Source organism: Lissotriton vulgaris, chromosome 10 (genome assembly GCF_964263255.1).
Source record: "Lissotriton vulgaris chromosome 10, aLisVul1.2, whole genome shotgun sequence".
Classification (NCBI taxonomy): Eukaryota; Metazoa; Chordata; class Amphibia; order Caudata; family Salamandridae; genus Lissotriton; species Lissotriton vulgaris.
Window position 1 is genome coordinate 92283723 of NC_141698.1, and position 13718 is coordinate 92297440.

A 13718-nucleotide genomic window follows, 5' to 3' on the forward strand; every position below is an offset into this window, starting at 1 on the left:
CCTCGACATCCCACGACACAGCCACATCTCCGGACACCTTAGAGACCTACACTGGCTCCCGGTCAACAAGAGAATCACCTTCCGCCTCCTTACCCACGCACACAAAGCTCTCCACGATCAAGGCCCGAGCTACCTCAACAACCGCATCAACTTCTACGCTCCCAAACGCCACCTCCGATCTGCCAGCCACGCCCTCGCCGCCGTCCCACGCATCCGCAGAGCCACCACAGGAGGAAGGTCCTTCTCCTACCTGGCCGCCAAGACCTGGAACTCCCTCCCGGCCAACCTGCGCCTGACCCAAGACCACCTCTCCTTCAGGAAGAAGCTCAAGACCTGGCTGTTCGAGCAGTAGCGGCACCCCCCCACCCCCCAGCGCCTCGAGACCCTACGGGTAGGTAGTGCGCTCTATAAATGTCTTTGATTGATTGATTGATTGAAAAAAGGCTACCTGGTCCTGGGTAGGTGCATAGATACTGCCAAGATGTGATTTCTCTACCCAATAATCTGCCCTTGACCAGGACATACACCCCTTCCCTATTAATAGAGCACCTCAAAAGGAGTCCCTGCCGTTATTGAAACCAGAGCCCCCATGAGCATAAGCAAAGTAGGAGGTGGTGTATAACTGGCAGCACCAGCAGCACGGCAGGCACTCCACTTCTATACCTCTAGGGGGGGGGGTCTCCTGCAGCATGGCAATATGTTCACCTCTGTATTTAAGGTATCTGTGGATGTTATGGCATTTAGTTGCTGACCCTATCCCTGGTTATTCCACATTAGAAATGTGAGTCCTTTCCGTTGAGCAGCCATCTAAGCAATCAGTGAACATATCTCTTGCAGTAAACCCAAGGCCAACCCTACATCCACATCACCCACCATAGCATGCCCCGCCAATCCCTGAGACAAACAACAAACACCCCATTTTCAAACTCCCCAACCCAGTCCAGCAATGGCTGGCTACCAAAACTCAAGGAACGGAAACAGTGTCATAGGCATAACTTCTCCAGTCTCCTGGCAGGGGCCAAGTGGTATGGAGCAGGCAAACGCACGTAGTCTCCTCAACTGCCACTCCAGCCCTGGCAACAATCTGCTTCTTTGATTAGACCACCTGGACCCTCCATATTCCGGGGTCCCAGTTTCAGCAATAAAGGCACCTTCCGCAGCCCCTATGGACATGCCTGTTATGGATGAACTACAGGACCACCAGGAGGCAGGTCTTAGAGGCAGAGGTCCTCATCACACATCCATCATCGGGGGGCTGATCGAAGTGCAAATCACAGCAAGCAAACAACCCAGAGCTGCATCATCTCAGATCAATTCCTCTGCAGTTTCTGGGGTCACCTCAGGGAACCCCACTCCGTCCATCGTCAAACCGTCAGACTACAATTCAGATGACGTTTGCTTTGATGGGGAGCTCATCTATGTGTTCAACACATGTGGTATAATGCTCACCGATGTTGCCTTGAGAGCAGCAGCCTGGTCCCTATACGTCTGTGACCTGGACTGTATCTTAAGGGTCCCCCTAAGGGTAGCTCCTCGAGAGCATTTCCTGGGCCTGCACCTGGTCTCGTCCCCTGAGGCCTGAGGTACTAGTGGGGTTGACCCCAACTTATAAGCGTCCAACCATTCCCATGGCGCTTTGGGGTCATCACAGAAGTGAGTGGTGCCATTTAGTACAATTTTCAGCTTGGTTGGAAACATCAATGAATATTGTAGACCTTCCTTTCGAAGCGCCCTCTTCACCCCCAGGAAGGAGGCTCTCTTGGCCTGTAAGCCAGCAGAGAAGTAAGGAAAGAGCGTCACTTTCCCATTACCAATGGCAAATGGGCCCCCGCCCTCGCCCTCTGCAGTATAACGTCTCTGTCTCTTTAGTGGAGTAGCCTAGCCAAAACAGGCCGGGCGGGTGGGCCGGCGCTGGTGGTCTTGTCGGCACCCTGTGTGCGTGCTCCAGGGTGAAGAAAGGTGACAGATGAGTCTGAGCAACCTCCATCCACAACCATTGCTCAAGGAAAGACACCATGTCACCCCCTTCTGTTCTCCCCATACCCATACATTCTTGAGGCAGTTGCGGTCTTCCGTGTCCTTAGCACAGTGCTCAAAAATGTGCACTCTGTTGCTCAGGTCTGTCATTTGCCGGGTCAGTGTCAAATGTCCTGTTTGCAATTCTTCCTCCATAGTCTCCACTTCTTTCACCCTATCTGCTAATTTATAGTGATCAGCCGGCAGCAGGACCAGCCCAACCGAAATGGCACTGATGTCCTGTTGGAGGGTAGACTTAGTATCCATGGTGGCTGTGAGTATCTTATCCAGTTGAAGCTGTATGGGGGCTGTTGCAGGTTTGGAAGATTCCTCTGCTCCCGACTTGTCATGGTTCCCCCTTGGCCTTACTTGGGCCCTCTCCATTCAGCAGTCCCTCGGCCAAAGCCATGCAGGGCCCGCAACCCATTCACATCTCGTAAACTGGTCCACCACAGGGCTCTGGCATCCAACAGAGACTTCCTTGGCAACCTGAGTCCGGCATCGCCACCTACACCAAGCTGGCACCTACTGAGTACAGTGCAAGTCACCAACAACCAGAGATTAAATCAACGATTGACAGGTCTACACTAGACCAAGGTCACCGTTCCAGCAGGTTTGTACCATCGCTCGAGCCACTGGCGCCAAATACCCTACCTGGAGGTCCTCCAGACACCACAATCGGCTATGTCACCTCAAATAAGTGCCAGGCCCTGCTCTGGAAGATGCATTTGATGGGCCATCTTGTCATTTAGTCCAGACGCCAGCAAGCGCTACCCCACTATCATGGGACACAGGTTTAGAATAGGGCTTTCGGTCCAATGGGGCACCACCACCCCACCCAGCAGTTTTCAGCACCAGCGCCAGAGCTCCAAGCAGATCACGGGTCCACATCGGGTGCTGGTAGGCACCCCGAGACCAGAGGTCCGTGCCTACTCTTCTCTCAGGCAGGGCAAGTCCACTCTCTCAGTGCCACCCCAGGGGCTGCACCCCCATTAGGCAGAAGAAATGGGACACAGGCCATCGCTTGGCAACGATATACGCCCGAGGTGCTGCGCCCTCTCCAAACATATTTTTGAGTCAGAGCCCTTTGTCGTTTTCCTCACCTCATTTTCCTGGTGCCAGAACAGCGCTTCACAGGCAGGGGGCTCAATCCCAACCCACAATCACTTAAGAAGTGGGGCCTCCACATGCCAGGTTCGTCGGGTCAGGTGGGGAGCCACCAGGTCCTACCGGGGTGCTTATGCAGGGATAAGGAAGGTAACCCTTCAACAAAAGGCAGCGTTTCCGCTCAAGTGGCCGGCACCAGGCCCCTTAAAATGCCCGGGGCATCTGGCAAAGGCTCCATGCGGCCCTCTGACCAGGCCTGCATACTCTAGTTCGCAGTGTCGCTATGGTGGCCCAGCTCTGTACTCTGGTCAAGGTGGGCCCCAGGGGAAGCCTACGACTCTGGAAGTGTCACCTCAGTCACAGCCTCAGCAGTACATGCCCGTCAATATAGCAGGTCAGACAGCCCCTCTCTAGAATCTCAGCAGTCTCCGCCGACCACAAAAATGCCTCCCAGCTTGTACAAGTCATCCCAGAGGTTGCGGCTACCAGCGCCCTCTTAGTGCATGGGCCAATGGCGCCCATGGACTGCAGATGAAGCAGGATAAATTATAGGCTGGAGCAGAGCTAAGTAATCAGGCATCCGCCATCTTTGGCTGACAAGCCACGCCCCCCTGATGTATTAAAGTGCTAATAATAACTAAACAATCTCAGTATCTTGATTTTTTGGGGAAATGGAAAAATGTGACCTGTTGTGGCTTCTGCAACATTCAGGAGAGTGCCACATGCAGCTTGGCTATACTAGAAACTACATAAATTGATATATTTGTTTTACTAGATGCATTTTACCTACTTAGTCTCTCTTGCGTGCCACATCTGACACCCCAGAGCTTCTACAAGGGGCTAAGGTGGGTGCTTGAAAGATATTCAGACAACCTAGTGTTGCTCTGTCTTGAATGCTGAAAGTTTGGGTGTGGGAGGAGCTGTCTGTCTCTTGCTTCCAGCTCCCCTTGTGGTTAATTGTGAGTGGGATGTTCAGTCTTCCTCTCTAGGGTCTCTGACACATTTCCTTACACTTCCTCCACATTTTCGCCTCCCACTATCCAGTTGGAAATTCGTCATTGTTTATAAGTGTTCCTGCGTTCTCCTCGGCGCTCTGCATGCGCCCAGGAGTGAAAATTCTGCAGTTTATCCCAAACCCCTGTAAAAGACGTAGAGTAATAATAAACGCAAGGCTATGCGCTGCAAAATCAAAGCACACTCCTCTTAACATCACCATGACAATGCGAGTGTAAATACTGCTGATCGCATCAGCGGTGCGTGCGTGGAGCAAAGGCCGGGTACAAAGGGTTACACAAAGTACATATTATCCAGGTTTGTTATGAATAAATAGACATATTCTACTTCATCTGTGATCACTGATAGTGTAGTTAAAACACGCGTTTGTTTACTTTCTATTGCTAAGTTGTGCATATATTATTCACAGCGCCCATTTGTTTAAATGCATTTTAGATTACAGTCCGTATTTTCACCTGCAGGTTGTAGAAGACTATTTTCAGGCACATAGAGAACAGCTGCCTCCCTCTATTCTGTTTGGCAAAGTTCAGATAAAAAAAAAAATGTTTTCAGAGGTTTAAAATAGCAAAATATTTTCACAGTCACGCCACAGTCAAACTGAATGGATGTACTGAGAATATGGGTAGGCTAATAATGTTTTCCAGCGTTTTCCTGATGATTTCCAGGGTGAAAACCTGAAATACATGGGAGAAAACAGAAATGAAGCAGCCTGTGGCTGAAGGAAGGCAGAATGGTCTTCTAACCATGCTTTAGGAGCCAGAAATATCCCGCGCTCGTGCCTAGGTCAGGTAGTTGTAAGTGGCAACAAGCAGGGTGTATTATTTCCCAGAAAAAAATAGCAGCTGCCCTGACCCCAGAAAGAGCATTCATATCTCTCCAGTGAAAGACTCTGAATTGTTTTAAATTGACTTCTGTGTTAGAAAGGATAATTCTCTTCTCTGGTTCGAGGCAGAATCAGCAGCTATTCAAACTCCAGCATGTGCCAGTGTGACCTTTAAGAACCGGTTCAAGCTATAGTTAATTAATATGTTCCCATGAATCTGAAGTATTTTCCCCGCATAATCAGCTGCAGTTTTCGTCTTTCAAAATTTGTGGACAAAAAGGGTGGTGTTACATCCCCAGCTGTAATGCCGATTCAGGTGAACACCCCGGTTTGAGCACAAATTAGGGTTACTTTGCCTCTCATAATCAGGGGTGTAGCTTCATGGGGGGTGTTTGGGGGTGTGACGCTCGTCAAATGCATTCTTGGTTTTGTTGTTAGGTCTGGGGAGCCATGAGTTGGATCTGCTATGTCTGTTTTTTTGTCATTCTAATTTAATTAAGAAGTTTTATTTAATTGGTTTATTGTTTAGATCTGAATCTTAAACATAGATAGTGGTTGGTTTTTAGAAAAAGTAGTCAATCTGCAACAATATAATATTCCTTGAATAGGTGCAAATTTACCATTTTTTTGGAATTCACAAACATTGGCAGAAGGAGGTTTGGAAAGCAGGGCCATTCTCAAGTTGCACGGCATACTACTGGCAATTAAACATCCAGAAGGTGGTGGGATGAATGCTTGAAAATAGGCTAACCAGTGGCAGTTGCTTAGGGTAACAATCCAACCCATCGTTTTTTGCCCACTGTGCCACTCTAGACAGAGGTCTTCCTAATGCAAATTAGTACTGACACTTTTCCAAATGGAAACAGTACAGCTCGGACCTTGATTCACCTCAAAATTCCACTCAGCAGCCCACTGTTTTTCTATTTGGGAAATTAGAGAATTTCCCTCCCCCACCCAAATCGCTATGCTATGCCCTTGCTATCAACAAGGGTCTTAGAGTTGCATTGATAGAGGAGTAAGGGTTAGTACAAACACTGACAGAGAAGGTGTGTATCATAAATGTTGATAGCTGTCAATTTCCTTCATTTTTCATCAATGCACCCTGGATCTGGAACAACATTGCCATATCCATGAAGCCCACACCAATGCCGGACCAATTTACGAAAGAGTTGATGACACACCTCTTTAAAGAACACTAGATTACAATGGTTTAACTGTCCACAACCTAACTTCCTCTTCTATTCCTGGCTGACTTTATGCTCGCTTTTTGACAATCTCCAAGACTCCCTTTAGGTTCATGAAATAGAAATAAAAATACAATTTACGCAGATACAAATACATACATAGAACAAAATACAAGAATTTACAGAAATATGCAGGAGTCAGAGTCCAGCGCAATGGGCTGATAACTGGAAAGTCACCCAGAAACTTCTTGGTTTCAGTGAGTTAGCCTTAAAATCTACAACAAACAATATGCAAGTGTAAATTATAAAGTGTATATATAAAGTGCTTACCACTCATGATGAAGCGTTGAAGTGCTTTGCAGCTAGTACCATTCCACTCCAGAACACAAGTTTAGAGTTAAAGTTAAATAGTTAGTGGTAAGTACCATTCCATTCCAGAACCCAAGTGTAGAGTTAAAGTTAAATAGTTAGTAGATTAGTAATATGTGCTTTCTTTTTTCCTTGTGAATTAGACGTGGTAGGTTTGTAAAGTTTGTGCTCTTGAGGTCTTGTGTGTTCAGTAGTGTTTTGCGTATGACTAGAATAATGAAAGTGGATTAGAAAAGAGATGTTGTGAGTTGTTATGAGGAGTAGTGGACATATACGCAGCTATTAGTTGACTGAATTGGATAAAAAGGAGGGAGAAGTTTGAAAAGGATGTTTGGAAGTTCATAGTAGTCAGAAAGGTTTGGGATGATTCAGAGAGGCAGGATGGGATAAAGGATAAATAAAAAAAGTGTAAATGTTTTAGCAAATAACTAATATTGACACATACATGTATAGAACCACACTCACATATCTAAATACATACTGATATGCATGCACACATATATATACTTGACACTTACTAACATTTTAGTACCAGGCAATAAGCCCCTCTATATATACACACTCATTTGAACAAAGAAACAGTATGTAAAAGAAATATTTACATATCTGATAAACAAATATATGTTGTGGCTAAGTATACAAAGATATTTGTTTTTTCTCTCGCTATATATATATATATATATATATATATATATATATATATATATATATATATATGACACTTAGGACTTCATTAAGATGTCGGTGGGACTGCCATTGACGTGCAGTCGGTGGCGGTCCCACTGACATACAGGCCATCGGTCCGACCACCGCATTAGGATGCATCGGGGCAGCATTCGGAATCCTATCCCTTCAATGGAGGCCATGCTTGTGAAGGCATCGCTGTAGGAAATAGGGTGTCCCTTTCTGACTGCTTTTTCATGGCGGTCCGACCCTCATGAAAAGATAGACGAAAACTGTCTTTGGGGGCCCCATACAGAGCTCATACCTCTCGTAGGCCACTGCTAAGTGGCCTGGGGGTGCAAGTAGTGCCCCCCCACATCCATGCAAGGTGTGCCAGGCACCAGGGGGTACCTGGCACACGATACATGGATGTGCACAAAGTTAGTGCTTTTTTTACTGCAGTTTATGCTACAGCCCTTTACCTGGGCTGCAGTACAAGCTGCAGTAGAAAAAAGCACTTTCTGACCCCTACCATGGAGGAAAATGTAATTTGACAGTTGGACCACCGGCTGCCTATCGGGTGGTCTTCGGCCCTTAGTAAATTATTAGCACCTGGCATAAATCCCTCTATTTATACACTCATATGTACACAGAAGCAGCAATATTTACGTATCTGATATACATATGCATGTTGTGGCTAAGTATACAAAGATGATTGTTTTTCCCTCCCTCATATTTATGTATCAGCTTGTAAATTAAAGCAAAGCGCCATTTGCTGGGACCCATGTATAAGGACAACCTCATATCCATACCTTGACACACATATGTTGTCACGTCTTAATATACATGCTTACATACTGTAAGATTGTGACTTTCTGTGCCAATGCACTTTGATGCCAAGGAATGGATTTCAGCAATATGTGCATGGGAATAGAAACCAACAGAATAAAGAAGTGGATTTCCTCAGACCAGATGGTAGCCTGCAATGAATTCTAATTGAAGAGAGGAAAGAGTATTCAAGAGGTTGATTTTCTACTTCAATGAGTCAAAAGTGAATACTGGAAGGCCCAGCATGTATTTCAGATGAACTTGAACACTACATCCAAATTGTGCTACCTTCCTTTCTAGAACATTCATTACTGCTGGTGGAGTGAAAAAAAAGAACTAGACTTCCCTTGATAAAATGTTTTCATAGGAAACACTTTAAAGCGTCCTTATCATTATCCTTTGCAAGCTTCATAAACTTAAAAACAATGAAGAAATAAAGGCGTGTCCTCACCTGCCTGAATATTTTAGGAAACACACATTGGCACTGAGGAGACAGGGTCTACTAGCAAATTAAAGAAGCAGCCTACCATTCCTTCTCAGTGGTTTCAGCCTAAAAGCAACAGTGGCAGCCGCCACCTCACCAAAAAGCCATTAAGATAAGGACTATATTGGCTAACAACTCCTCAAGAAACAACTTTCAGACGGAGCTTCCTAAGCGGCAAGTCTACACAACAGAATACTCAACACTGCTATTTCCACCAACTTCAATGCAGAGAACATGATCAGTTAACATGCTGTGAAAGTAGCAAGGCCATCTGAACTGAATCCTCCATCCCTTACCCCTCGTGCCCTAACTGCAAAAATTCACTAGGCAGCGGGCATGGGCCTTGCGAAACTGGGACTGCTACAAAGGGTTTGCAAAGTAATAGTTTAGAAGAAGGTGAGTGATAAAAAGAAGCGGGAAGGCAAAGAGCTGGGTTAGAAAGTCCCAGCATCTAGAATAAAAACCAAGAGAAAAAACATTAAATAAATGAAGGAAAACAACCCTGCAATGGAATGGCTTAAGATGGAGGCAAAATGGCGAACTAACAAACGCTATTCCAATCAAGCGAGGAGTCCGCCAGGGATGTGTGCTGGCTCCCACATTATTTTCAATGTTCGTCAATGATATCCCAACATACTTAGATGGGTGCAACAATGATGCACCGAAACTGAATGGAGAAAGGGTTCTGTCACTTTTATTTGCAGACTATATCATACTGATATCTCAAACACCTAGAGGTCTGCAATCCCTTCTAAATTCATTCCAAACATATTGCAACAGGAAAGGCCTTGAGATCAATACTAACAAGACTAAATACATGGCCATAAACCCCCACAAATCTTTTAGGGGGAATCTGTTCTTAAATGACCAGAAATTAGAATCCGTGCATAGTTTTATCTACTTGGGAGTTTCATTGGACGCAAAACTCTCATGGAAAACCCAAGTAGAAAAAAGCAAAATTATAATTACACAGAACACACTGCCTATTATGAAAAAAAGGGGCGAGCCTCAGTAAGGCTATGTCCCCGGCACTTGAAGTCTTTAAGTTTAAGGTCCAGTCCGCTGCATTATATGGGGCAGAAATATGGGGGCCATTCAGTAGAAATGTGTTTGTAAATGGCGAAAATAAATTCTATAGGACTCTCTTAAGGCTGCCAACAAGTACACCACTAATACCTCTAATACTTGATTTAAGCATGAACCGCACTGATCATTATGCTACCCTGAGACCATTGTCGCTATGGGTGAGACTCTGGTGTACACCAGAGTTAGTTGATTTTAGAAATGGACTCGAGGAAATAATGAGACTGTATTCAAACACTTCTAATATTTGGTAAAAACATGTGCGTTCTTGGTTAAATAGGATTGGGTTGGCACAGTTCTGGAAAAAGCCATTGAGCTTAACCCAAAACTCAAAAAAATTGTTGAAACGGCCTTTTGGTCATACATCGATCATGGATTGCCAAATGTCCAAGTGGGTGGAACTTTGACATGTAATTTTCTTACTTTTAAAGACAGTCCCCGCTTTGAACAGTTTTTAGATGAGGTTCAACCACCCCTGGCTAAAACAACGTAAGAGAAGATGAGTCTTAAATCCTCTTTTTTTGCCCAGCCTATGCGGCGGCCAGGAAAAGATGGATCAAGCCTCCTTGTCTTAATCTAGGAATACACTCGTATAAGGAAGCAGAAAGGATTATTAAGACTGATACCAGGCAGATGATAGTTTTTGGTGTTAGTAGATTTCTATTTGCAATAAGCTTTGTACGAGACAAGGTGGGTCTGAAGTTATAAAATGAACTGTAATATAATCTAGTTTTTTGTACTTTGTACATGTAATGATTGCTGCTATTCTGGGTTAGCCAAATATCCTATATATTCACAATTTTAAAGTTATTATCAATCGAAAAAAATGAAAACATGAATTTAATCAATGTTCTCATTGTGTTTTTTATAATGGATGCCTTTTTAACTAACTCATATGGAGATTTTACTGTACTGATTTTCAAACTGTATCCATAAATCCTCAAAATCACTAGTTCCTCTATATATATTTTACATTGTGTAATGATTGTTTTTATGTATCTTTTATGGCTCTATTGTGCCGAAATAAAGATTATAAATGAAAATGAAATGAATGGCTCATGCCTCAGACTCAAACCACAGACCTTCTACAGAACTGCATGTATTTAATTTTTCCATAAATTATTATTTCATGCACTACATACAAAATAGCCAAAAGAGCTGCAAAAACAAGCAAAACAAAAATATAATCCTCTTCAATATCTTTGGGTTGGAACAAGATAACCTTTGTTGACATGTCACACCATATATTTTTGTTGGGAAATATACATAATGTTCATCAATGCAAAAAGATCACTCTATTTTAGACTCAGTCTTGTGCAGCTGTTTGACAGATGTGTCACAACTACGCTTAATTTTGGTTCATGGCGGTCTACCTCATTTCGATCTGAGAATGATGTTGAGCATCAGACGAAAGGCTGAGCATGAATTTCTTCCATTGACATGAGCACATGATGACATTATGATTTAGATAAAAAATATTAGTATGAACAAAATGTTCCGATAACAAGCTTTTCCAGACGTGGGCAATTTAAAATAACTAGAAATGCGCTGTTTAGTGACCCTGGTTTGAAGAGTTAAGCCAATATAATGCGGTAAATATAGCACAGCAGGAAATCTCACTGCCTTGCTTTTGGTAGACAAATTACATATTGAGTATTTCATACATGGTGTGCACTATGTATTAGCAGAAAGATCTGAGCTGCAGGAGACCTTTATGAGAAAAAACCTGTGGAATCAGACTTTTAAAATGTCAAAATTGAAGAAAGAAAAGAAAAGATGGTAATTGCAGAGAGTTATGTTTTTTCTCTTTAAAATGACCCTTAACAAGATGTAATGAGTGGATATTAATAGGTTTGTGCATTTTATAACATATGCGTGCAAATGTTTAGGTGTAGTTAAGCATATGAAAAGTGTGCCCTCTAGATCCCTTTTGGAAGATCTATAATCAATGTGATATCATTGAGTATGAGCACCTCCAACCTGCCGAAGCCATAATAATCAAGTTCACGTTTATGTTTTTGCTACATCGTTTTCTTTCTCATGCTTCATTCTCATTTCCCTCTTCCCATCCATCAAATTTTTTTGGGTCTGCACAGGTGTCTGCAGGACTAAGGGTCTGATTACAAGTTTGGCAGTGCGGGAGCAGGACCGCCCCACTCCCGCACCTGCAAGCCTGTGGTTGAACCGCCCGCCAGACTACAAGTTTTCTCCTGGTCTGGCGGGCAGTTCTTTGGCATTCCCAGGGCGGTACCTATAAAATAGGCACCACAATGGGAGCGTCAAAATCAATACCTGCACAGCATGGACTGCTTCAGTCCATGCTGTGCAGTTACTGGGGTGTATGCACACAGGGGGGCACAACATGTGCCCCCTGCATACATCCCCAGGCCCAGAGGCAACAGGGGGCCCTGTAGGGCCCCCTTTGTGTCCTCTACACCATGGCTTTCATGGAAGTGGAACATCCATGAAAACTGCAGCGGAGAGGAAACTTGTAATATGCTTGGTGGGACCGCAGCAGTGCCTTCAAGTACACTGGGGCCTCAAGACAGCCGCGCCACCACCAGAGTGGCCCCTGATACCTGGTGGTTGCGGCGGGCCCAGGGTGGCCCGACTGGCTCAGTTGTAATAGGGCGGTTGGAAGACTGTCGCGCTTCCGCAAGTCTGGTGGTCCATTGACCGCCAGACTTGTAATTAGCCCCTTAATATTTAAAATATACATTGAGAAGGCCATGCTTTGCCCAGTAGAGTATTTCCATCTCACCCCATGATACTGGCTGTTTGATATAGCTTTCCATGTGTAATATAGTGCCTGCAATGCATTAGAACTATTTACCATCTCAACAGTATACTGAATAATCGTATTAAATTCTCTCTCTCATAGCTGCATCATATAGAGAAATTAATCATTCTTGGATTTATTTTCCCCCACAGTAGACATTTCTCAATCTTTTAAAGAGACCTTAAATGAAAGCCAGGCGTATTGAGTTTGCCAGTGCTAGTCTGTTTTAGCTCTATTACACCCCTTGTGCAACACTACAATTGCTATAATCACCATTAAGGACCTAGCAGCTTGCTACTGCACTATGGGCCAGATGAACAACCATTTTTAGCAGTCGCAAAGGGGCATTTGACCCGTTGGCGACCACAAAAAAAAGATGCACTATGTACAAACCCTTTTTTGCGAGTCGCTAATCTATTAGCAACTTGCAAAATAGGGTTAGCGACTCGCTATTAGGAAGAGGCCTGCCAGGGGCGTCCCTTCCTAATAGCGAGTGCAAATGCCATGTATGAGTGTTTTATGCCCGCATCTATGGTAGCAAAAAATTCACAGTTTACCACCTACTTCAAGTAGGTGGTAAACCATTCACAAACGGGAAGGGGTGCACAGGGGACCCCTTCCCCTTTGTGAATTGGTGTGCAAATATTTTTCAAGAGCAGGGAGTGGTCTCAGGGACCACTGCCACCCCTTAAAAACTGAAGCTGAAAAGTTTGTTTCCTTTTTTAAATGCATCCTGTTTTCCTTTAAGGAAAAAGGGCTGCATTTAAAAAAAAACTGCTTTATTGACAAAGCAGTCCCAGACATGGTGGTCTGCTGACCCCAGCAGACCACCATCACTGGGAGGGCTAGCCATTCTCAATGGGTTCGCAAATTGCGACAGTCTCATGAAGATTCATGAGGCATGCAATTTGCGACCCCATTGGGCATCGCAAACAGTGTCTGAGACACTATTGTACATTGAATTTTGCGACTCGCAAATTGCATGTTGGAGAATTCAATGGCAGTACATCTGGCCCTATACGCTCAAATAAAACCTACTCTTCTAAGAAGCTCATCCCCCATCTAGGAGTGTGGCAACTTTCTAAATTCGGCCTTTGAAGCTGTATGAAGTGGGAAAACATTTTTACTCAGAATAGTTTTCTCAATTTGGCCTGTTTTAAAACATCAATCAACTTTGCATATAGAAGAACTTTATCACAAAAAACATTTTTTTGAAATTTTGTTTTTTCTTTTCACAAAACTTTGCTGTGGGATAAATCGGATGAAGTGTATTGTTTTCCAGTTTTTCCACTTCTTTTTTTTGTCCTCATCTCACCATATAGCGTCTGCAAAACAAGCAAAAAGCCAACCTTATGGCCTGGGCACCCC